The sequence below is a fragment of the Macaca thibetana genome, chromosome 2 (assembly GCF_024542745.1).
Source record: "Macaca thibetana thibetana isolate TM-01 chromosome 2, ASM2454274v1, whole genome shotgun sequence".
Lineage (NCBI taxonomy): Eukaryota > Metazoa > Chordata > Mammalia > Primates > Cercopithecidae > Macaca > Macaca thibetana.
Window position 1 is genome coordinate 120,316,090 of NC_065579.1, and position 26,629 is coordinate 120,342,718.

The 26,629-nt window shown below is 41.7% G+C and overlaps 1 protein-coding gene and 1 long non-coding RNA gene across 21 annotated transcripts in view; both read right to left on the reverse strand.

The window, feature by feature from the left end:
• MAGI1 (membrane associated guanylate kinase, WW and PDZ domain containing 1) overlaps positions 1-26,629 on the reverse strand; it is a 686,305-nt gene that overhangs the window by 602,789 nt on the left and 56,887 nt on the right. The window lies entirely within an intron of this gene.
• LOC126947638 (uncharacterized) lies at positions 786-26,446 on the reverse strand. The gene is made up of 2 exons (XR_007723152.1): positions 4,862-26,446; positions 786-1,564 (listed from the first exon to the last, which is right to left on the reverse strand). It is a non-coding gene; the product is annotated as an uncharacterized LOC126947638 (long non-coding RNA).

Consider the following 26,629-nt stretch of genomic DNA (forward strand, 5'->3'; position numbering starts at 1 on the left):
ATGTTATTGGAATTAGAAAAATGCATAGTCTAACCCAATCCTACAATTCCACTCTGAGGCATACCCTAGAGAAATGAAAATACATATATACCAAAAGGCATAATATATACCATAAAGTATCATAATTTGTAATAGTCCAAACTACAAGCAACACAAATCTCATCAAAAGTAGGGCACATGAGTAAATGTAGATATATGCATGCTATAATATTACACAGAAATCAAAATGGGCTGGGCACACTAGCTCACATCTATAATACAGTACTTTGGGAGGCCTCGATGGGCAGATCACTTGAGGCCAGGAGTTCAAGACCAGCCTGGATAACATGGCAAAACCATGTCTCTACAAAAAAAAAAAAAAAAAAAAAAAAAAAAGCACACAAAAATTAGCCGAGAATGGTGGCACACGCCTATAGTCCCAGCTACACGGGGGGCTGAGATGGGAAGATCGCTTGAGCCTGGGAGTGGAGGCTGCAATGAGCCGTGACTGCACCAATGTACTCTAGCCTCTAGCCTCAGCAACAGAGCAAGACCTCATCTCAAAAAAACTAAAAATAAAAATAAAAATAAAAAATAAAAAGGAATGAACTACAGCTACATCATGCGACATGGACAAATCTCAATACAATGTTGAGGAAATGAAGTCAGGCATAAAAGAATCCATACTGAATGAATCTATCTGTATGAAGTTCCAAAACGAGCAAATGGGAATAGAGGTCAGGACAATGGTTACCAGGGAGAGAGTCTACCAGGGGGCTTCCTGGTTGCTATTATGTTTTAGTTTCTTTTTCTTTCTTTTTTTTTTTTTTTTTTTCCTGAGATGGAGTTTTGCTCTTATTGCCCAGGCTGGAGTACAGTAGTGTGATCTTGGCTTATTGCAACCTCTGCCTCCCAGATTCAAATGATTCTCCTGCCTCAGCCTCCCAGGTAGCTGAGATGACAGGCATGCGGCACCACAGGCAGCTAATTTTGTAGAAACAGGGTTTCGCCATGTTGTTCAGGCTGGTCTCGAACTCCTGACCTCAGGTGATCCACCCGCCTCAGCCTCCCAAAGTGCTGGGATTACAGGCATGAGCCACCATGCCTGGCCTAGTTCTTGACTGAGCTGGTGTTATCCAAGTGGGCTGACTGTGATAACTCATCCACTGTGATTTATGCCCTTCTCAATCAAATGACCTCCCTCTCCTTCCCTTTTCCTCCCTCTTAAAACCGTAGGAACATTCATAAAGCCTTAAAGTCTAAATCAAGTTTTTGAGACTTACACAGGAAAAAATAGGTACAGTATAAGACATTCTAAATTTAGCTCAATATTCTTAACATGCAGGAACAACTCTACGGGGAAATCCCTTCACCCTCCAATGTTCAACTCAGCAGCATTTTAAACTCTGCTCACAAAAATAAAGACCTGCTTATTGTGTCATCAAAAAGGTATGCATGCAATCCATCTCAAGAAGAGGCTTACCTGCACAGTGCCTAGGGTTTACTGCAGTGACAAAGTCACTTCATGTCTTGACCGAAAATAGCCTGAGACTGGGTAAAAACTGGGCATTCTCTGCAGTGGTTCCTAAGAGAAACCAGGGTTACTGTGTGATTAAATGTCCTTATCCGCATGGGTAGACTTAACTTCCAACAGTCGTACAGAAGACAACAGAGTTCCGGGTAATATGGCCCATATATCGGAGGTTAAAAGCTGATGCCCATGGTGCTCGTGAGCAAAAATACACGTTTAGCCGGGCGGGGGAACTCAGGCCTGTAATCCCAGCACTTTGGGAGGCCAAAGCAGGAGGATCACTTGAGGCCAGGAGTTTGCGACTAGCCTAGCCAACATAATGAAACCCTGTCTCTATTAATACAAAAATTAGCTGGGCACAGTGGTGTGTGCCTGTAGTCCCAGCTGCTCGGGAGGTTGAGGCACAAGAATCGTTTGAACCCTGAAGGCAGAGGATGCAGTGAGCTGAGATCATGCCACTGCACTCCAGCTTGGGCAACAGACCAAGACTGTATCTTAAAAAAAAAAAAAAAAAAAAAAAAAAAAAAGCACATTTTGCCCCTTGTCCAGGGTAGAAAGAATTCTAGTGCTTCTTACAACTGCCAAAGCCAAAGCCTGAATGAGCTCTACAACTCTCTGGAAGTTTCTGAGGGGCACAGTCACTCCGAAAGATACAAATCCTGGGACTCTGAACTAGCTTCGCTTGACAGCCCCTTCATTTGGTTAAATTTCAAAAATATCTCAGGCTCATCTCAAGGTTACTTCGTTCAAACGTTCTCTGATTTCTACTTCCTCTCTGTTGCATCCTTTGTCTTCTACACCCTTAGGACATTATTCCTTTCCTACTTGTCCTTTACTCAAGTTGTCTTTATCCTCTTAGCTATACAATGATTTAATTCAGTACAAAGAACATCATTTTTCTACCTATCACTGATTCCCCAGGGCAAGGCACTATGTCTGTGCACAGTGAGTGAGTGATGCTCTTTTTTGTTATTTTGGTTTTTCCTTTTTTGAGACAGGGTCTTGCTCTGTCACCCAGGCTGGAGTGCAGTGGCGTGATCTTAGCTCATTGTAGCCTCTGCCTCCTGGGTTCAAGATCCTCCCACCTTATCCTACTGAGTAGCTGGGACTACAGACATAGGCCACCATCCCGGCAATCTATTAGTAGTAGTAGGAGGAGGAGGAGGAGGAGGAGCAGGAGTAGTAGAAGATTTATTATTATTGAAACAAGGTCTCCCTATGTTTCCTAGGCTGGTCTCAAACTCCTGGATTCCAGTAATCCTCCCATCTCAGCCTCCCAAAGTGCTGGAATTTCAGATATAAGGCATCACGCCCATCCTAATGTCTTAATGGACAAATGAATAAATTCTCTCTTTTTTTTTTTTTGAGACAGAGTTTTGCTGTGTCGCCCAGCTGGAGTGCAGTGGCACGAACTCAGCTCACTGCAAGCTCTGCCTCCCGGGTTCACGCCATTCTCCTGCCTTAGCCTCCCGAGTAGCTGGGACTACAGGCACCCCGCCCGCTATCACACCCGACTAATGTTTTTGTATTTTTTAGTAGAGACGAGGTTTCACTGTGTTAGCCAGGATGGTCTCAATCTCCTGACCTCATGATGCGCCCACCTCGGCCTCCCAAAGTGCTGGGATTACAGGCATGAGCCACTGCACCCAGCCAATAAATTCTCTTTTAATACTAGCAACAACAGAGACAAGCATCTTTCTGTTCGTGTCAAACCAAAGACTGCAGCTCTGTATGTTTCAGGAGTGATTTAAACTTGCCAGATGAGCTTTTAGCCAGTCAAACTGATTTTCCTTTGAGCCTGGATTCCTCATGTGGAAAAGCTCCCAGAAAAGCTTGACTAGATAAGAAAAAAGTGATGTCTAGACAATTCTGCTTTAGCCTTCTGCTGGGAAAACCTCCAGCTGTTTCACTGAACCTCATACAACCAAGTCATAGTTCACATTTCACAGATTCCTCACCAGGGTTTTGACATCTTGGGGGGAAAGAACTGAAGAAGGGTGGGCAGACATCTGACTATAGAGTGATTTCTAATAAAGCAATAAGTACAAACAATTCCAAGAAAACTAGGATGTCACTAGTACCTGTGGTCAACAAACAAAAAGGATGTGTGTCCTATGGAAGGACACTGAAGAGGTGAAAAAGTGCCTAATCCTAATTTAATTATAATATTTTTTCCTATAATCAGAGAGGAGAAAGTCACCTAGGCTTGAAGCCAAAATTATAAATCTCATTGTCCACACAAATTGCACAAGATTTCCCTTGAGCAGACTGCAGGGAGGTGGGCTCTTGTTACCCTTCCTTCCTTTCAACTCTTCCATTTCTGTCTGTAATTTCCCCTCAATTGTTTCCATATAATTTCACCATCCTTGCTCCTATATGGCCACAAAGAAAAGAAATCCTCAGAAATGAGTTGAAATACCCCAGTTAAATAGATTCCTTCCTTGTCTATTAACAAGACATCACTCTTAATAACTTTCTGTACCTTGGCTCTAAGCTATAAGTTCATCTGTCTTTTCTATGCTATAGGCAATACAGAGCATGAGCCAGCCTGAAATGGCAGGCCTGCAAATATTGATATGCCAAATGAAAAATAAGTAAACTTGCTTTCAACTAACATGAAATCCCAGAATAACCTTTGAATTTCCATGACACCATTCATCTAGGGGTAAGAGGGGAAGGCAGAAGGGGGCATTCCTGTGTCCATCTGGTGTACCCCTGCAACAGGCTATTCCCACTTACTGCAATGCATTAAAGGTAGGACAAACAGCCAGGAAACGAACTGGTCTCTGTCCAGTCAAAGAATTAGTCAACACAAACCTAAGAAATAAGTCACCTTGAGCTTGGTACTACTAATCCATAATGCATTTCCCCTCACCTCTTTGAATTCATTCAGTTATTCATCCCCTCCCTTCCTAGGTTGTCCAGTCAAAGAATTAGTTAACACAAATCTAGAGAAGTAAGTCACCTTGAGCTTGGTACTACTTATCCATAATGCACTTCCCCTCACCTCTCTGAATTCATTCAGTTATTCATCCCCTCCCTTCCTAGGTGGTAACTACAACTGTTATTTTCAACTCCAGTTCTTTATGCAACATCGAACATGCATAACTGAACTGTACACTGTTAACTGGATAGATGATCAGTATAATAAAGAGTCCTCATGTGAGTTAAGGAAAATATGTAAAAAACCCCCAAAAATCCACTGAAAAATCATTGGTGCATTCAACATAGGAAGACCCTTAAGTACACGACATGCGGGGTATCTTAGAAAATAACACTAAAATGAAGCCCGCTTGGAGAAACTAATGATTTATTTTTAAAGGTCTAGTGAGTGCCTAGATAGTGCCTTACCAAGGCATTCTGCAGAAAACAGGATTCCTTGCATTCAACGCAGTCAGGAGGTGAACTGGTATCACAGAACCACATCCATTCGTGTCATTTTACACGTTTCAAGACACAAACTTTCCAATAAAGACAGATTCCATTCCTCTTCCCCCTGACCTTCCTGTCAGGCTTCCCTTAATAAAGTTTCTGCCAGATAAACATCATGAATGTTCCATTGTGCTGAGAAGAAAGAAATTTACAGCAAATTGCTTGGTTAGAGCTAAAAGTCTGGGAGCCACCTGAGCAAATCAGCTAAGTGCTTTGGAAAAAGCTACTTCTAAATTGGGACAGTTTCCATGAAGTGACTGGGCACAGTCTTCATGAAGAGGTGGTTTGTCTCCTCCTATCTTTGTCATATCAGTAGTTTCAAGACAAGAAGAAAGCATATTTGGACTGTTTGTTCTCATGGACATTACTCTGAATTGTAGTTTTCAAGTGTACTACAGTTCCTCCACACACAATGAACGTACTTTCCAACTTGGTTATTTAGGAAGATCAGCTTTGTTACATCAAAACGTCCGTTAGAAAGTCATGACACAGGCCAGGTGTGGTGGTTCACTCCTGTAATCCCAGCACTTTGGGAGGCCGAGGTGGGTGGACTGCTTGAGGTCAGGAGTTCAATACCAGCCTGGCCAACATGGTGAAACTCCGTATCTACTAAAAACGCTGGGTGTGGTGGCGCACGTCTGTAATCCCAGCTACTCAGGAGGTTGAGACACGAGAATCACTTGAACACAGGAGGCGGAGGTTACAGTGAGCAGAGATCATGCTACTACATTCCAGCTTGGGCAACAGAGCGAGACTCTGTCTCAAAAAAAAAAAAAAAAAAAAAAAAAGAAGAAGAGAAAAAAGAAAAGAAAAGGAAAGGAAAAGAAAGTCACAGCAAAATGAGCAGAGAAATTAGGTTTTATCTCAAGAGTCGGTAAAAAAAAAAAAAAAAAAAAAACAGGAAAAAAAGTTAAAACAAGATGAGTTTTTTTTGTAAACATTGCATATAAAACAATGAAGTAATTTGTTCAGAGAGTTCTGCTGTTAAAATAATGACAATCTGGCCAGGCACAGTGGCTCACGTCTGTAATCCTAGCAGCTTGGGAGGCCAAGGCAGACGGATTGCCTGAGCTCAAGAGTTTGAGAACAGCCTGGCCAACACAGTGAAATCCCTCTCTGATAAAATACAAAAAAAAAAAAAAAAAAATTAGCTGGGAGTGGCGTTTGTAGTTCCAGCTACTCGGGAGGCTGAAGCAGGCGAATTGCTTGAACCCAGGAAGTGGAGGTTGCAGTGAGTCGAGATCACACCACTGCACTCCAGCCTGGTCAACAGAGCGAGACTCTGTCTCAAAAAAAAAAAAAAAAAAAAAATTGTAGCTCGGCCAGGTGCAGTGGCTCATGCCTGTAATCCCACCACTTTGGGAGGCCAAGGTGGGTGGATGACGAGGTCAAGAGATCCAGACCATCCTGGCCAACATGGTGAAACCCCTTCTCTACTAAAAACAGAAAAATTAGCTGGGCATGGTGGCACACGCCTACAGTCCCAGCTACTCAGGAGGCTGAGGCAGGAGAATCACTTGAACCCAGGGGGTGGAGATTGCAGTAAGCCAAGATCGCGCCACTGTACTCCAGCCTGGGTGACAAAGTGAGACTCAGTTTCTAAACAAATAAATAAATAAAATGACAATCTAATGTAGTATGGGCAGTTTGTAACTTTTCAATAGTAATTCTTACATGATTCTAAAAGGGCCCTACGCCAACTCCTTTAATATGCACTATTTTACTTGAAATCACTCCCAAAACAGGAGAAAAACTTCATAAAGGCAGAGAGCTTTGCTTGTTTTATACACTTATTTATCTCAAGATTTGGTACAATACCAGGGATAGAGTGGTACTTAATGATATCTGTGGACTGAAGGTCAATACTTTTTCATATGTTAGACAAATATATCTCATAATGATTAAGAAATTTGTCTGCGACCACAAGGCTGGGAAATGACTAAGCCAAGCTTCCAATGAAGGGCAGTGAGTCAGATTCCTGAGTCCTGCCAGGACTAGACTCTGTGAGCCTAGTCCATCTAATAAAATTGTTAAGGGTGTTAACATTAATCTTTACTGCATCACATTTCTGCAAGGAAGCTTTGAGCCACCATCCTGAAGACTGAGAAACCAACACAATTTTAACCCATTAAGCATAGCAACTGCCCTGCCCTGTCTTTCAATATCCTGTCCCTGTCTCATTCACAGTGTACCTCTGCCGCCAGTAATTACCTTAGCGTCAGAGATCCACAAACAAAAAGAATATTAAGACTTGAAAGAAGCCAAACCACTCACCTGCTGAAGTATGGCAGCCCTAAATATCAAAATCAGGCCCTACAAAGGAGAAAGAAAGGTCATCTGAGATCACCTTGACACTCCAAACAGGGACTTACATCTATGGGTCAGAGAGTGAATGAATCAGAGAGAGAAGAACTCTTCATAGCACAGGGTGTGAGTCACTGGTTCCTTCCTTACAGAGACAGAAAGAAAGGTATATCCTTTTATATATCTTGGGGGTGGTAGGGGGGACCACCATCTCTTTCATTTGCTCCCACTCTCATAGCTCCATGAATTGTCCACAAGTTATCACTGGTGAGTATGTGATTCTCTTTTCAAGACAGGGCTCTCGCCCTTAACTTCCACGCCTCTCCAAACTTCAGGTTGTTTAGCACTAACTCCACTCAGACTTTTTGAGCAGCTGCACACCTTTGTCTCCCTGACCAGAATCCCTAAAAATAATGCAAATCCTCAGGTGTATCCTGGGTTCACTTTCAGGGGACTCCCTGAGGATGTCCCGTTTTTATGTTCATCAGCCTTAGGAAGCCACCCCCAAGTCCAACAGATACACAGTCCCCTTTTTGTGGATGACCAGGCCACACAAGAAACGGAAAGAATTTCAATAAGAAACTCTTCTGGAAACTATATGCATATGCATATCTACTTCTAGGTGCTGATGATACCACGGACTCTTTCATAAAGACAAGCACATTGGCCAAAGCCCCAAGGCATAATTAGCCTTGCTCTAAAACTTTCCTAAGTGGTCAGAATCTACTGCATATATTTGTCTTAGCCAAGAAACGGATGTAGAGTATAAATGACTTTCCACTGAGTACCTTCAAAACAGATGCAACTATCTGTTAAATGTTCCATCTGCCCAGAGCATCCATTATCAATGGAGACCAGACATACAAACTCTGAGGATCATTTAATTCAGTGTTCAAAAGAACTTCCATCATTTGCATCCCAGCCTCATGACTTTTGCCACATATGGGTACCACTTCTACTATTCCACTTTAGCCTTTTTAAAACCACTTTCTTTTCACGTAATTAAATATATTTTAAATGGAACCTTTATATCACCTCTAGGAATAGACATGCAGAACCAGCCGCCGTAAAAATAAAGTAACTAAAAGAAAATACAATGAAAGCAAAATCTTGCCATTAAAAGGTATGGTCTCTCAATTAGGAAGGAAAATTAGCAAATGTTAAGGGGTGCTGAAGTCATATTAACACCTAATAGAGACTTATTTGATGTAATCTCAAGAACTGAGAAAGGATTAATGGGAGAGGAGGAAAGGAATAAATTTGAACTGAAGCAGGAATTCAAGTGAGAAGACAAAATCTGAGGGCTGTTTCACCCTGGTTTTGGTTTTTTTGTTTTGTTTTGGTTTGGTTTTGGTTTTGTTTGTTTGTTTTTGAGATGGAGTCTCACTCTGTCGCCCAGCCTGGAGTGCAGTGGCTCACTGCAACATCCGTCTCCCAAGTTCAAGCAATATTCCTGCTTCAGACTGCCTAGTAGCTGGGATTACAGGAATGCGCCACCATGCCCAGCTAATATTTTGTATTTTTAAGAGACAGGGTTTGCCAGGTTGGCCAGGCTGATCTTGAACTCTGACCTCAAGTGAGCTGCCTGCCTCCGCCTCCCAAAGTGCTGGGATTACAGATGTAAGCCACCACGCCCCACCACTCATCCTCCTCTTTATACTGCTTACTATGGGCTGCTTCTCAGAGATAGAAGATGGTATCAATGTCACAACCTAGTGTAAATGACCAACTGGAGTGTGGCTTCTCCTCAAAACTTCCATGTATAAGATAGCATCAGTAGTATACTTATTTCTATTTTCTAACCTTCTTCCCACAAAATATTTTGGACAGCAAACTAAGAGTAATTTGCTAGCATCTCAGAAGCTAAACAGGTGACCAATGACGGCACTGCCAAAACACCCCATGGTAATTTCTATTCAGCTAAGTCAGTTAGAGCCCATACAGCAAAAGCTCTCTGAATCGGAAATACTAATGGAAGGGAGAGTATTTTACCAAGCTCCATATAACAGCAAGGTGTTCTCTCTTCTGCACAATTGACTTTTCAATAGCTAAAAGTTGCACCAAAATAATAATAATAAATAATAATTAGGTGCATCTACCTATTTGTTTTATTCAGTCACAGAAATCTCTGCCACCTTACAGAATCCTGAAATTTCTGCATCTTGTGACTGACAAAAAGAGAAAGAACAACTATTGCGAGGCTGAGGCAGGAGGAGTTGCTTGAGCCTAGAAGTTCAAGGGCAACACTGCACTCCAGGATAGGTAGGCGGTGGTGGGAGGCGGGGAGAGTGGGGGACGTGGCCAAAGCCTAGAGATTATAGCCATTGAAATAAAACAGATTTGTGATCAAACCCCATTGCTGCTAATTACAAGGCATCAGCTTGCTCATCTGCAAGTGAGGATAATCTGCTTAAGGTGGTTTTGAAGATGAAATGAGGCAGTGTACATAAAATGTCTGGCACAGTACCAGGCACACAGTTGCTTCTCCCTAAAATCCACGAAACCTATTAAATTAGTTTTTTTAATCCATGAAATGAACATTACTTTAGCAGTTACTCTCTTTCATATACCAAATGGTTAATATACAGTAACCTTTGTTTTAAATGCCGTACATGTATTAATACATTTAATCTCACAAAACTCTATGAAGTTGGCACTATCATGATTTCCATTATACAGATGACAACACTGAGGCACAAAGAGGCTCAGCAACATGCCCAGAGTCACAGGGTTAGTGGACAGTAGAGCCAGGATTCAAACCCAGGCAATCTGGCACCATAGCACATATTCCTAACTACCCATACCATGGTGCCTTTGAAATGCTGGAGAAACATCACTGAAAAAGCCCAAAAAGGTACAGTGACAGACAGATGGACAGCTATGTGATAAAACAGCACAGTAAAATGTCAGTGGCAGAATCTAAGTAGCGGACATACAGTTGTTTGCTACAAAATTCTTTCAACATTGCTGTATGTTTACAATTTTTCGTAAGAAAACATTGGGAAGACAGCAAGGAAAAGCCCAGAATGTCATTTTCTCCTCAAAAATGGAAGCGTACTGAAAAAAAGGGTTAGGCCAATAATGTCACGGTGAAAGGATTTCCCCACCCCCACCTGCCTCCCCTCCAAAAAGTATCCCAGTTAAACTCTATAGGCCACAGATTCAAGTTATAGGTTGCCCCAACCGGGGCCAATGGCTGAGAAAGAGAGAGAAGCAGATGGGCTGTAAAACTGGGTCCTCTGCCAGTTAAGCTACAGAAACCATCTCCCAATTGAAAGTGTTAATGGAAATGCCAGGCCAAAGCAGTCGACAGGAAACATTTCTTGACACTGTACATGCAAACAGATATGGCTTCTCCTACAAAGACAAAGAATGCAGTGGTCCAACCAGGCCTGTCTTTAAGCACTGGCAAGCACCCAAGGCAAGTTAACAGATTTCAACTTCTCAGGCTCTATAGATGAGTACCAGCTCTTAAAGGCCTCCCAGGGGATGGAAGGGAAGGAAGAGTGAGGAAGGGGATTTCATCCAGGTGAAGCTGAGCCAGCGATTAAAGGGGAGAAGGGGTGAGTCTGCAGCGGCACTGCCCCCCCACCAGGAGTCAAGGAGGAAACTGACACAGTGCTCTCAAAGGAGACAGGTTGTGTCTTTCACAAACGCTCCTATGACTGGTGCTGTATGGAATGTAATGAGATAAACCCTTGAACTGAAAGCCTGACAGTTTCTAGACTAGGTCTAAGGGAAGCAAGTAAGTTGGAGAGAGAAGTGGAAAGAAAAATACGGTAAGAAAGGGGATTAAATTTTAGGCATGTTCATATACAGTTGGCAAAGTGAAAAATGATGCATCTTTTTGAAAGGGCAATTTGGCAATATCTGACAGAAACATGAAATGTGCCCACCTTTTGAACTAGAAAAGTCCACTACTGGGATTTTCTTTTACAAATACAATTATATGTGCACAAAGATCAAAATGCAAGGATATATTACTCATTCCAGCATTATTTGCAAAAACAAAAGGCTGGAAAGAACCTTAACGCTCATTAGCAGAGGACTGGCTAAATGAATTACATACGGAACACTGATTCAAAGGTAAACTCCAAGTCACTGAAAAGAATGGAATCCATCTTGGTGCTGATGGAAAAAGAGCTCTAAAATGGAGCTGTAAACATGAAGTGGAAAAAAGGAGAAGAAAGTCATATACACGTATCATTTTTAAAATAAGGTGTGTGTGTGTGTATGCATGCACATTCGCTATGTAATATATACAGGCTATATTTTTTAAAGGACAGTGAGAGAAAGGAGGGGAAAAAGTATACTTGTATATGTGTAAACAATTCTAGAACAAGAACCTGGAGGACATCAGACACTTTTCACTCTATACTCTTTTTTATACTGATTGAATTTTTTAATTCTACAATTTTCTCACTTTAAATTTAAATATATACAAATATTCTACATCAGACCATTTAAAATAACCTTTTATTCATAGGAAATATAACGGTTTGTTTGAAATTTAGTCATAACATCCCTGTAAGTTTGATGCAATTAAATGCTAATCTTGTGCTAAACATTTGATGAGACTACCTTAAATCCAAGGTAGTCAGAGAGCATATTCGCAGACCAAGTTTTACATGGGATACAATTAAAAGAAGGACCTGCTACATAATTTGCTATATCAGGAACATTTAGCAAAAGACTAACACCCAGCTCAAAGTAATTCAACAGAAAGAGTAAAGTTATTATCACACTGAGGTCCTTCACAGAACCCAAGGGAAGAACTGAGGCTGGCCTGGAGAACAAGGGAAGAGAAGACTTGAACACTGTGGGGAGTCTCTCCCCATCTTCATGGCTTCATCTCCTCTCACTGTACAGTAGCTTCTTCCACATGCCACAAAACATTGCTCTCACAGTTCCTAGCCGTTATCTACAACCATTTCACCGGGAGCGGAGGTATTTCTCAAGCTTGGAATTAGTGGCATTTTGGCTGGTATGGTTCTGTGTTAGGGACTGGAGGTGGCTGTCCTGTGCATTGTAGTATGTTTATCAGTATCCCTCTCCTCTACTCTCCCTCCTCCTAGTTGCAGTAACCAAAAATATCTCCAGATATTGCCAAGTGCTCCCTATGGGGATAAAATTGCCACTGACCTGGGAGAAACTGAACTGCTTGCTCATTCACCTTCCTAAGTGCTGAGGAAGGACTCTAACTGCCTAGCTTTTGGCTCAAATGTAGCTGAATATCTACAGCACGCTTGCACTCACAAGGTGACTTTCATAAGCTTATGGTTTAAGGAGACAGTTGTTGCTCTCTACTACTGCTATAGGGCTTTCCCTAAACCCTCTAAGTCAGTGCTGTCCAACAGAACTCTCTGCAAGAATATATCCATCATGTGCTGTCCAAAACAGCAGCCACTAGCCATGTGTGGCAATTAAGCACCTGAAATACAGCTCCTATTATCGAAGAACTGCATTTTAAAAATTTGTATTTGACTTTCATTAATTCAATTTAAATAGGCACATGTAACCCTCAACCACCTAATAGAAAAGCACAGCTCTAAGTGCTGAGAGCATTCGAGCTCCTTTAGAACAGTTGCCAGCATACAGTGGGGGCTTAATAAGTATTTGTTGAATAAAGGAATGAATGTGATTGCGCTCAGGGTCTTGGTTGGTGAAAATCATTAATCCAACTCAGATGGTTCCACCCATAGGATAAATGGGAATCAGTGACAAAGGATCAGAAACAGAAGCAACTCACTGTCCATCAACAGATGAATGAATGAACAAAACGAGGTGCACACACATGGTAGAATATTTATTAAGTTCTAAAAAAGAAGACTATTTTGACATATGCTACAATGTGAATGACCTTGAAGACATTTTCTAAGTGAACTATGCTGATGACAAATGGACAAATATTGTATGAGTCCACGTATATGAGGTACCAAGAATAATTAAATTCATAGAGCTAGAGAGTACAATGGTGGTTGCCAGGGGTTGGGGCCACCAGGAAGAGGGGACTTAATATGTAATAGATAAAGACTTTCAGTTTGGGAAGATGAAAAAGTTGTGGAGAGGAATGGTAGTGATGGCTGCACAACAATGTAAACATAACTAATGCCACAGAAGTGTACACACAAAAGTGGCAAAAATGGTAAATTTTATGTGAGGTATACTTTACAGTTTTATTAAAAAAAAAAAAGAAAAAAGAATCAGGAAAGCTTAATATGGTATGGTGGACTGAACCATTGCTCACAATTCTTTACAGCATCCCTATACTCCAGAAATAAATGGAACAAATCTGAACCCAACCCTACACTCTGGAGCTGACATCAGCCAACCCACACCCTAAGTAAAGCCACCCTACAAAGCTGTGACTGAGAGAATGAGATCCTTATTGTTGTAGGTTATGGGTTCCAGGGAAATTTGTTACACAGCATGTTTATAGCAAGAGTCAGATACATTAAGTCTCACTGGTCATGTTTGCCACCAAGAGAACATTCAAAGAATAATGAATACTTGCCACAGTGTGGTTAAGGATCAGCTGCATTCTAAAACTACAGATAGATCAGTTTAAAATAAATAAACAAATAGGCCGGGTGCAGTGCCTCACGCCTGTAATCCCAGCACTTTGGGAGGCTGAGGTGGGTGGATCACAGGGTCAAGAGATTGAGACCATCCTGGCCAACATGGTGAAACCCTGTCTCTACTAAAAACATAAAAATTAGCCAGGCGTGGTGGTGCACACCTGTAGTCCCAGCTACTCGGGAGGCTGAGGCAGGAGAATGACTTGAACCCAGGAGGCGGAGGTTACAGTTAACCAAAATCATGCCACTGCACTCCGGCCTGGCGACAGAGCGAGACTCTGTCTCAAACATAAATAAATAAAACCATGAACTATGAAATTCAATGAATCATTATTTAAAAGGCCCACTAAGCCTCAGATCCTTGAAGAAGGTGGGTCCAATGTAGAACTGTGCTTCATTCCTTAAGGGTCTATGGCTTATGGTCTTAAATGATGTTGAGCCTGAAGAAAACAAACCCTGGCACCTCTCATAACTCATTATCATCTCTGGAGACCATCTGATTCTAAAGAGATGCAATTTGAAATGCTCCCTGAAGCACTTCAGGCCTCAGCATTCTTGTTAAATTTCCCCTTTCAGCTGTCCCTGGCAGTCACTCCGAGCTGGCAGCCAACATACTCTACTGTCTGCAGCCCTCCACCCTGAAAAGAAATAAAATCTACATCCAAGTCAAGCACATATTTTCATGCAACTCAAAGAAACCAAACCGTGAACAACCTGAGGGCTCACAGGAGCCCTGTTATCATCTACAAAGACTCATGAAGCAGACTCGGGCACATCATCACTTCCACAAGACACAGAAGCCTTCCTACATCTCGCTGGGAGAAGCCCTCCCAGCCTCCTGCCTGATACACTTCCCTGGACTTCAACCAGCTCTACTTCCCTCCACCTCTGTACCAGTGGCCAAGGACCAGAACTAGTTAAGATTTTTATTTTTCCTAAGGAGCAAACTTCTTACGCTGCTTCACCCCAAGAACTCAATAGAGTTTCCTCTTGGGCACACGTAATAATGATGTTGTACCTCAGCAAGAAGGAGCAGATGATAAAAATCCAAAGGCAAATAGGACAAGCTCTTAGCCAGGGACGAGAGAGCTAGCAAAGGGGAACAGACTACTCTAGGAAATAAGAAACGAGGTGCTCGGGCAAGGCTTGCTCAGGCCCACCTTTCTCCAGCCTGGCAGCCTAACTGGTCCCTAATTCTGCCACCTCACATTGCAAAGCAGTTCTTATCTCTCATTTGAAAAACTGACAGAGACAGAGGACAGCAGACAGGAAGTCCGCACACACTAGCAGCAGAAAAGAAGGTGAAGGAGAGAAGACCATGGAAAGAGGTTTATGACGCAAAGCCATTGTTGTTAATTCAAATTGTTAACTATTGCGAGAAAGGAGCAGAGAATATGTTTTAGAAAACGTTCAGCAGAAGAAATTTTGCTGCTTAACTGACTACGTCTTGGTAATTTTAAATATTTTCTGATGCAGTCAGGTTCCTATGTCTAAGACATACACACCTGTGGCATACACATGCTTCTTTCTTTATTTAAATAATAATAAATTAATTAATTAGGTATTCCTTTTAACTTTGTTTCTATTATGTAAACTTCTTCTGGGCAGTAGACACTGCATGATCTTCCCATTTCGCTTCCTAACTTTTATTTGCAGTTTCTAGTCAGTCCAAAATATCATGTATTTTTGCCAGAATCATTATGATCATTATGATTCCCCCAAAGGGTTAGGACTGGGTGAGATCAGCTGCTAACAATAAGAATAATGATGAACAACAACAAGGGGAAAAATATCAAGAGAAGCCCAGTCAGATACTCAGCTATTCAACGTCAACATTTATTAGACACATATACGCATACACTTAATCCTCAGAAAAACACAAAAACATGTTTGTTTTATTCTTATTTTATATAGGGAAAATAAGCTCAAATGAGTTCCGGCAACTTGACCAAAGTTAAACATATGAAAGACAGCGGTGCCCCTACGAAAGCCAGAGCCAATCAATCAAGTCTTGTTCTCCAACCCACTTCACTAGTATACTACCCCCCCACCCCCGGTGGGTACCAACTACACTTTTATGAAGATTAAAAATAAGGCAGCCTAGGTGTGGTGGCACACACCTGTAGTCCCAGCTACTTGGGAGGCTGAGATGGGATGATCACTTGGGCCCAGGAGTTGGAGGCTGCAGTGAGCTATGATCATGCCACTACACTCCAGCTGGGTGACACAGTGAGACCCTGTCTCAAAAAATAATAAAACAAAATAAAAGGCAATTTGTTCTCCTCTCAGCAGAACAGGTGCCCCCTGTTCTCACTCATCTCAGCCCCCTTTCCTAACAGTAATCAAAATGTTATGAGATAAAGTAAATTTGTGTTAAGTTCTCTAATCTGGTATTTTCTATTCTTTTTTCTTCATCTTCAGTACCTTTGTAAGGGAAGTAGAAAAAATTTCCTTTGGGTTGTACAGGATTTAATAAGATTTAATAAGATATACCATTTAAAGTTCTGACAATTGCAGCTCCCATGATACTCTGATACAAATTTGGCCAAACCACACTTAAGGGCTCTGTGTACACACGTAAGTGAATGTCTCCTAGCCAAACTATATACTCCCGAAGCATGGTACTGCATGTCGGTACACAGCCATATATAAACATATGCACAACAGAGCAGCTAAGAGTTTGAGATCTGCATTTGAAATTCACCTCCAATTCTTACTGATTTTTGGACTTCGTTCCTAATTAACTATTCTAAATCTTAGTTTCATTATCCATAAAATAGGGATAATACTTACAATTCCTTGTGAGGATTAGTAAAAGAAATGTACATAAATTGCTTAGCACAGAGTATGGCATAGAGAAAGCACTCTATCAATATTATTATTTATTTGGCTCAAGTCTCATTTTCTTTCTTAAATTCCTTAGTACCTTTTTGTTTTCAGAAAAATTCATATAATCAGGGAAAAAAATGTAAACAGTGAAGACAAATAATCCACTTAAAGTATTACATAATTTATAAATGCTGATGCCATAAAATATGCTTTGCATTAATTTCATCTAAAATTCAGTTTTCTAATATAGATCAAATATAGTTTAAATGGATGTTGATTGTTTCTTTTTTAGAATTAGCATGAGGAATATAAAAAAGGAAAGGTACAGAAAAATAAAATCTTTCTTAGATATTTACTTCTAGAATTCAAATTTAATACTAGGAAAGTGACAAAGTAGAATTCAACTATTGTTTTGCTGAAGACAACTAGATATTTTGCTCCTTCGAAGCATGGATTGTGGCAATCACCTCAGCATCCTAATCATCAAGTACTGTTCCTGGGATATAGTAGGCCGTCAAACATTTGTTGAAAGCATAAAGAGTGAGCAAATGGGAGAGCGGGAGGGATGAAGGGAGGGAGGGAGGAATGGATGTGTGGATGGGTGGGTGGATGGGTGGATGGGTAGGTGGATGGGTGGGTGGATGGGTGGATGTGTGGGTGGGTGGATGGGTGGATGGATGGATGAACCAACCTTATGATGCCAGTTTGCATCAGTTATTTATTGCTGTGTAACAAGTAACCCCAGTCTTATTGGCTTCAAACAATAAGCATTTATTATCTGACAGTTTCTGTGGGTCAGGAATCCAAGAGTGGCCTAGCTGGGTGGTTCTGGCTCACGATCTCTCACACCTCTGCAAAGTGTTAGTGGGTCTGCAGTCATCTACAGCTTGACTGGTCCAGAGGATACTCTTCCAAGCTCATTCACTTGCCTGTCAGCAGGGGGCTTCAGTTCCTCACTGTGTGTGCCTCTCCACAGTACTGATCGCAGCATAGCTTCGCCCAGAGCAAGAGATCCAAGAGAGAGGATAGAAAGGATGACTAGGACAGAAGGTGGACTTTTATAACCTTATCCTGGAAGTGACACGCCGGCATTAGGCTATTGGTCACGTAGACCTGGGAACAGACTGCACAAAGGTGTGAATACCAGGAGGCAGGGATCATTGGAGGACATCATAGAGGCTGTGGAGTTTGAAATAATCAAATCTTCTAAATCGCAAAGCCAGTAACAAATTAACATAGTACCATAGGCAGGGTTATTTTTGTACAGCTGCAAAAATGTATTCAAATCATTCATATTATGTTGCAAAGATTAAAAGGGAAATAGCTATTAAAAAAAAAAAAAAAAACAGTAAAAATCCATGAGAAATGTCAACTTGGATTTTCTTCCTAACCCAAAAATGATTGAAATGTTCTTCCTCCCCAACTTTCAACTCATGGCAATAGTTAGTTTCATTCTAAAAATTCAGGACTTGACTCAGCAAACACATCAGTGCCAAGAAAGCAAATTTCCAAAATTATGTCTGTCTCTTTATGGAGCACAGGCCAATCTTAAAGGAAAAAGAGTTTAGATCACAAAATGATCTGTCATTTCTAGCCCTCATACCAGAATATTGAAATGGTGGGGTCTTCAACATTTTACGTAAGGCATAAAATATAAAAAAATACTTTCTAGAATGCCTTATTACCCAAGTCTGAACTGAAAGATGGTTTTTAGGCCAGGCACAGTGGCTCAAGCCTGTAATCCCAGCACACTGGAAAGCACAGGTGGGAGGATCGTTTGAGACCAGCCTGGGCAACATGGAAAAATCCCCTCCCTACCAAAAATACAAAAATTAGACAGTCTCACAACCCAGTCTCAAAATAATAAATAGATAAAAATTAAAAATAAAATAAGAAAGATGATTTTTGCATCACCAAATATTTGCACTGATTTCTCTCTAGTTTTTCCTTTGGAATGAAATGTTACTCAGACTTGGACTAAGATTAAGTCATAACTGACAGCTGTTGACTCTCTCAAGCTCTTCTCTGACCGTATCAAGCCTGAGTATCCTCATTTTGCACATTGTTCCTTATGTAAGATGCTTCTGAGGGATGGTGGCAGTGGCTGACATGTATACAAAATACTTCAAATTATATTTTTGAGCTGGAAATTAAAGAGAAACAAATGTCAGGCTGAAGTCAGTTGCCACTGAATGATGGAGAACCACCATTCCAAAGGACAGTCTTTATTTATGGCTTCATCCTAGCTTGATGACTTCAAAGTTGCCTTTGCAAGTGTTTCATCCCAGTTCTACTCTGAATGCCAAGAAGCCAGGAACATTTGGTGAACTCGGCTATGTCTCTTCGCACCGGTGGTGACTTTTTGCTGCTCCTCCCTAGACAACCCCTATGTGACATAAGATAATATTGTAAAAGTTATAAGATATTCACGAATTAAGCAAACCATCGCCAACGCCTTAAATGATGTAATTACTTGTATGCAACCATTTTTTAAACAGAGTGGGATGAGGGATGCTAAGATGTAGGCCAACAAAATTTATTTAAAAGATCTTTCTTGGGCCAGGCATGGTGGCTCACGCCTGTAATCCCAGCACTGTGGGAGACAGAGGAGGGTGACTCACTTGAGGACAAGAATTTGAGACCAGCCTGGCCAACATGGCGAAACCCTGTCTCTACTAAAAATACAAAAAATTAGCCAGGTGTGGTGGCGCGCTCCTGTAATCCCAGTTACTCTGGAGGCTGCGGCACAAGAATCACTTGAACCCGGGAGGCAGAGGCTGCAGTGAGCAAGATGGTACCACTGCACTTCAGCCTGGGTGACAGACTGGGACTCTGTCTTTAAAAAAAAAAAAAAAAAAGACCTTTCTCACTAATGAGTTTATTGATGGTTAAAAAATGTTTTGATCATGTTCTGGAGTTAATTACCCTCGCATTGACTTTGAACCAAACTCAATTACATACATGAATTAATCAAAACACCCTTAGCTTAAAGCACAGGTAAACCATGAAGAAGCCTTAGAAGTTGTGCTGTGTCATCGTATATTACCAGAAGCTTTATTACCTGCCCTAATTCAAATTACATGCTTTCACACTTGCTTTATTCAAAAGGTACAACAGGTAGAAGGCATCCTCAAATGACATCTTCATTCTCAGTGGTGCCTCTTACAGGTATTTTCAAGCAGAAATTGTGTGCACATTATAAGTTAACAAGAAATGGAAACCATTTCAGCAGGTAATCTTTCAAATCCCAATTCCAGGAAACCAAAGTGCCAATTAAAGCACCCTGGGCTTTTTAGTGATGCTCAATACCTATTTATAAATGATGGTGATGTTATAGGGTTTCTTTCCATCTAATTTGTGCTTTAGGCATCTTAGCATTGGAAAGGAGACCATAGGTCATCATGGAGTCTAATCCTTTGGCCCCACCACCATCCCGCAGTGGCATATGTGAAAGGTTGTCAACATCATCATTTTGTTGTCACTGTCACCCACAACCTACGAGGACTCCACCTGACTTCATCCTGAAAACACACTTAGGTACAGGTAAGTATGCTTTCAGTGTCCCAGAACAGCCTATACGAAACGAGATAATGCCACTGCTCAGCTGGACCTGCCACCCTTACAATAAAATCCAAACTTGGCCAGGTGCGGTGGCTCATGCCTGTAATTCCAGCACTTTGGGAGGCCAAGGCGGGTAGATCACCTGAGGTCACGAGTTCACCACAAACCTGGCCAACATAGTGAAACCCCGTCTCTACTAAAAATACAAAAATGAGCTGGGCATGGTGGTGCGCATCTGTAGTCGCAGCCACTCAGGAGGCTGAGGCACAAGAATCACTTGAACCCGGGAGGCGGAGGTTGCAGTGAGCCGAGATTGAGCCACTGCACTCCAGTCCGGGCGATAGAGACTCCATCCTCCTGCTACTACCAAACAAACAAACAAACAAACTCATCTCCATGACCTGCAAGGCCCTGCAGGCCTTTATCTCCTGTTTGTGCCTAATTTGAGCCACATTAACCTTCCAGTTCTTCCTCAAACCTGCAACATTCTTTGCCGCCTCAGTGAATTGTTGGCACTGCTCCCTCTGCCCACTGTCCTCTGCCCCCAGATCACCAGGAGACCAGCTCCCACTCAAAATCCAGGTCCTGTCTCAAGTTTCTAATTCCCAGAGAGGCCTTCCCTGACCAGTCCATCTAACACCTACTGCATTACCCATTATCTCTCAAAACTAGCTGTTATTTTTTCCGCATTTATTCATTCACATGCCTATTACGTGCCATATGTGTGCACATACGATGGTAAGCTTTATAATAATCGTAGCTGATCAAAACTAAAGCTTACACTGTATGGAAGATTTACTATGTGCCAGGCTCAGTTCTAAGCACTTCAGTTTCTCACTGCAAGCCTATAAGGCAAGTAAAAACATTATCCTCATCTTACAAATGAGAAAACGAAAGCACAGAGAGGTTAAGTAACTTGTCCAAGACACACACCCACTAAATGGTAAAGCTGGGATCCAAGTCTGGAAGTGTGTGGCTCTAGAATCCACACTGATAAGTAGGACATTCTGCCTCCTTCCCACAAGAGCAGAGACCTGCTCTGTCTTGCTCACTGCTGAATCTCCAGGAGCCTAGAATGCTTGGAAGAGAAGGCTAGGGGAGGGAGCTGACTGTCTCCTAGCCTAGGTGGACTTCCTTCTTCTCTCCTATCATACCCAAAATACTTCCAACCCAGGGATCCTATCCCCCACTCCTAACAGTATCCTCAGTTCCATCACTGCAAATGTCATCTGAAATCCTACAATGGGGTGACTCAGCTCTAAATTTCTTTTTTTTTTTTTTTTTTTTTTTTTTGAGATGGAGTTTCACTCTTGTTGCCCAGGCTGGAGTGCAATGGTGCAATCTCAGCTCACTGCAACCTCCACGTCCCAGGTTCAAGCAATTTTCCAGCCTTGCCTCCTGAGTGGCTGGGATTACAGACATGTCCCACCACGCCCAGTTAATTTTGTATTTTTAGTATAGACGGGGTCTCACCATGTTGGCCAGGCTGGTCTCAAACTCCTGACCTCAAGTGATCTGCCCTCCTCAGTCTACCAAAGTGCTAGGATTACAGGTGTGAGCCACCACGCCTGGCTCAGCTCTTAATTTCTTCGTTCGCAAAGCAATAATTTCAAGGACTCAGAAAGCATATCTTCCTTCATTCAGTGAGCCCAACTATCCATCTCACTTATGCTTTTTTTAAATTCTAGAAAAAGGAGTCAAGTTAGAAAGAACAGCCAAGGTTTTTTTGTTTTCTTTCTTTCTCTTTCTTTTTTTTTTTCCCCCCACAGCTACTCACAAAGATATCAAGATCTCTGGAACAAAAAATAAGGACTGAATATTAAACCCACCCAGTTCAATTTTCTTATAGTAATTTATCAAACAAGGCACAACCTCAGCCTACAAGCCCTTCCTTCTACTCCAGCTTCTATTTGGGTCATAATATTTCTATCTTCAAATGATCACATTCCCGGGGTGGAGAAGTAGCCTGTTGCTTAATCAAAACGTCATCCAACAAAAACCATTCTCGCAGTTAAATTCCGTTTCCTTCAGGAGCAGTTGGCTGAAAGCTCACTGGGACATGTGGTTTCAGCTATTCTTACTCTTCAGGGAAGTGCTATTTTTCTTCAAAGCAACCTAGCCCAGCAACCCCAAGAAAACCCGATTAACTTCTTTGGTGATGTGCTAGTAAAACTCACTGCTCTCTTGCTTCGGGGAATTTTAATGGTAGCACTTCTGTTTCACTCATTAGAACCTGGAAGTACCCAAAGAAATGAATATCCTTTCTCTTTCTTTGTTCCTCAATTTTGTTTTCAGAATGCAGGTCAGGATCAGAAACTGGGAACTACGTGACACCTCTGCAAAGAGCCGATAGGGCGATAAACTTGATGGTTTGCGATGCAAAGGGTGTTCATAAGGAAAAAGCTTATGTGTTAATAGGACATGCCAATTACTCCAGTGTTGGGCTGCATAGCTCAGATGGTTCCAGCACCAGGCCATGAGACCAAAAATACAGAATCAGTCTTCTTAATAAACTGTGAGCTCAGCAATATTCCAGTATTAAGCGGCACCCTGGACTCCAGAGAGTCATCTTGAAAGTATGTGCGGGTGATTCAAGAGGAACTGGCCTCTAGAGTGGGTCACTACAAACTGATCACCATTCCTGGAAAAGCTGCTGAGCACATGGCCTTCAGCACATGGCCTTGTCCCTGGGCAACCGACACATCTGGATGAGGGTGGGGGAAGTGAACAGTGTATTAATGATACAAGCGAACAGTGGTGGCTTCAAGGTCCAGCTTTTAAAAAGCCAGAGCCAAAAAGTTAGGTGTTTCTAAATTCTAGGTCATGCCCCTTATTAGCTGCGTGACATTGGGCAAATTACTTAGCCTCTCTAAGCCATACTTTTGGAGATCATTTGGAATATAGCACATAAGTATATGAAAAATAAATGGGTAATGGCTGGGTGTGGCGGCTCAAGCCTATAATCCCAGCACTTTGGGAGGCCGAGGTGAGCAGATTACCTGAGGTCAGGAGTTCAAGACCAGCCTGGCCAACATGGTGAAACACCGTCTGTACTAAAAATACAAAAATTAGCAAGGCATGGTGGTGCACACCTATAATCCCAGCTACTCGAGAGGCTGAGGCAGGAGAATCGCTTGAACCCAGGAGGCAAAGGTTGCAGTGAGCCAAGATCACACTACTGTACTCCAGCCTGGGCAACAAAGTGAGACTCCGTCTCAAATAAAAAAAACAAAAAACAAAACAAAACAAAAAAGGTAAGATACAGAAGTCATTGTGACTTAGCACAGAGTTCCTAAAGAGTGGCTGAGGTGCAGACTGGTTAAATGATGGGTATGTATAAGAGAGCTAGTTAGTACACAGGTCCCCTAATGGTTAGTATTGTGGAAGAGGCCCTGGCCTGAGAGTTGGAATGCTCACTTACTAGTGCAAGCACAGCCACAGATTATATATGTGCTCTAGAGCTTACCCTATCCAATGTTTATTCAACTTAAATCTAAATAATTACAATTAAATGAATTAAAATGAAATAGAATTAGAAACTTAATTTCCTGGCCGGGCAAAAGTGGCCCATGCCTATAATCCCAGCACTTTGGGAGACCAAGGCAGGCAGATACTTGAGGTCAGGGGTTCAAGACCAGCCTGGCCAGCATGGTGAAACCCAGTCTCTACTAGTAACACAAAAAAAATTAGCTGGGTGTCAAGGTGCATGCCTGTAATCCCAGCTACTTGGGAGGCAGAGGTAGGAGAATCGCTTGAACCTAAGAGGCGGAGGTTGCAGATCACGCCACTGCACTCCAGCCTGGGTGACAGAGTGAGACTCCATCTCAAAAAAAAAAAAAAGAAAAGAAAAGAAATTTAATTTCCTAGTCACACTAGTCACATTTCAAGAGCTCAGTAGCCATGTGTGGCTTTTGGCTTCTATATTGGATAGCTCTGCTGTGGAACATTTTAAACATCACTGCAAGTAGGTGAACCTTTTGGCTCCCACTTCGGCTTTTTTGAGGACTTGGTAAAATATGACCATTAAGAGGTTGGTTTTTGGAGTTATGCTGACTTCGGATTCTGATTCTGGTTTCTCAAATCCTGCCTGACATTGAACAAACAACTTGCCTTCAGTTTCATCATCTGTAAAACTGAGATAATAACAGCCCCTCACAGACTTATAAAATATTATATGAGATATTGTATTAGATATATGTGGTTAGTACTTCACATATGGTTTGGCTGTGTCCTCACCCTTCTCATCTTGAATTGTAGCTCCCATAATTCCCATGTGTTGTGGGAGGGACCCAGTGGGAGATAACTGAATCATGGCGGCGGTTTCCCCCATATTGTTCTGGTGGTAGTGAATAAGTCTCACAAGATCTGACTTGTGAGAAATCTCCTTTATAAGGAGAAACCCCTTTTGCTCGGTTCTCATTTTTTCCTTTTGCCTGCTGCCATGTAAGACACGTTTTTTACCTTCCACCATGAGTGTGCAGCCTTCCTAGCCGCGTGGAACTGTGAGTCCATCAAACCTCTTTTTCTTTATAAATTACCCAGTCTCAGGTATGTCCTTATCAGCAGTGTGAGAACAGACTAATACAGTATTAAATGCTCAAGAGACAGTATGTATGTATTTTACATAGAGTTTATCACTTGTATCAGGTCTCGTAAGTCAAGGTATCTGTCTGCCTCCAGAAGCCAATCTCTTAAAACACTTTCTCCCCTTGCAGGGTTGGAGACTTCAATTATGTAACTTAAAATAAAACAGTGAAGGAATAGTTTTCCCGCAGTGCCATTCTGACCAGAGCTGGATTTACTCTAACAAGTGCCTGCACCTCTTGGCCAAGTTCCCTGGGCATCCGGCCCTCTCCTAGTAGCTCTGGGAAGAGGCCTTGACTTAGGAAGAAGGCTTCCATGATCCCTTGAGCCTGAGACTGGCCTGGGGTTTTAATTCCCACCCTCTGCTTATCTCTTGGCCGACATTTGGGCATGCCACATGCCCCTTCTTTGGTGCAAGGTCTATCATCTGCAAGGTGCATTTTACAGAAAAAAAGGCAGAGTCCTGTTCTTGACCTTTCTCCTTCTCACCAGGGAAATGCTTCGTGCCATCCACTTGAGGAGAAGTCCAGAGACACCTGGGCAACTTCCACGGTGCATTTAAAAAGGGAAGAAATGCCAGAATACAGCTATAAAAATGATGGTATATTTTAAATATCAATACCTAATAAATCAATGCTTTTAATGCCTACATAATATGCCATGTGGAGTGACTGCCATTATGAGACAATTATGGTCTCATAAAAAATATTATCAGTGTCTTATAGAGTGTGTGGTCTGGTAATAGGGCTCATGTGTAACATTGTAATGATTGTATTGTCATTTCAGTCACCATTATAGTGACTGTATATCTAAGCTCAGTAGGCACCAGTGCCAAAAATCTACATTTGAAGCCCTTTGTGACTGATGCATCCCAGGTACTAAAAGCTCTCATGAGAGGTCCTAGCAGCACAAGTTCTGGCTTACTTTAAAAAATATATATGTATTATTTTTTATTTCTTAACAGTAAGGAAAATGATTTTTTTTTTTTTTTAAGAGAGAATCTCCCCCCATCACCTAGGCTACAGTGCAGTGGCACAATCATAGCTTACTGCAACCTCCAAATCCTGGGCTCAAGGGATCTTCCTGCCTCAGCCTTCTGAGCAGCTGGGAGCACAGGATCATACTACCATGCCCAGGTTATTTTTGTTTTTGTTGAAATGGGGTCTTGCTTTGTTGCCCAGGCTGGGAAAATGAATATTTTAATGCATGGGGTTTTTTAAAAGAGAGGAAAAGTTCAAGACACATCATAAAGTAAAACTGGTTTGCCTTCTGACATAAATATTTGCTTTTCTTTATGTGGGCATATAATTTATTTCTCTGGTCTTGCTTTCTGCTTCAGTAGTTACTGATTTATGAACCATTGTTTAGTAGTGCTCTCCTTTGAAGCTAGGGAAAATTAAGTGAAGTTCTTTTATGTGAATAATGTGGAGTACAATGAGATTCTTCGAGGCCTCTCTGTGAAATGACTTTAAAACCACTGGTGAGCATTTCAACTCTGGACTTTTCTGTCTTTTAAAATTCACTCACATAGTTTGGACGAAAAGAATTTGAAAAGACAATGAGATTTAGATAGCCTGATTCTAAGTTTCAGTGCTTTTCTCCAAATACAGTTTCTTTTTAGGTGAATATCATGTTTTAAAATTTTTAAAAAATGAAATTAAGAGTTTGATAGCAGTCTTTTAAATAAGCCATTTCCCCACCCCTCCTTATCTCTCTCTCCCTCCCAATTATTCTATCACTTATTCACTGATGCCCTGCCTAACACAGTCACTCAGCACTCCTCCCAGAGGGAACATTAGTTGAGAGTGGCCACTTCCAGGGTGGGTAACTT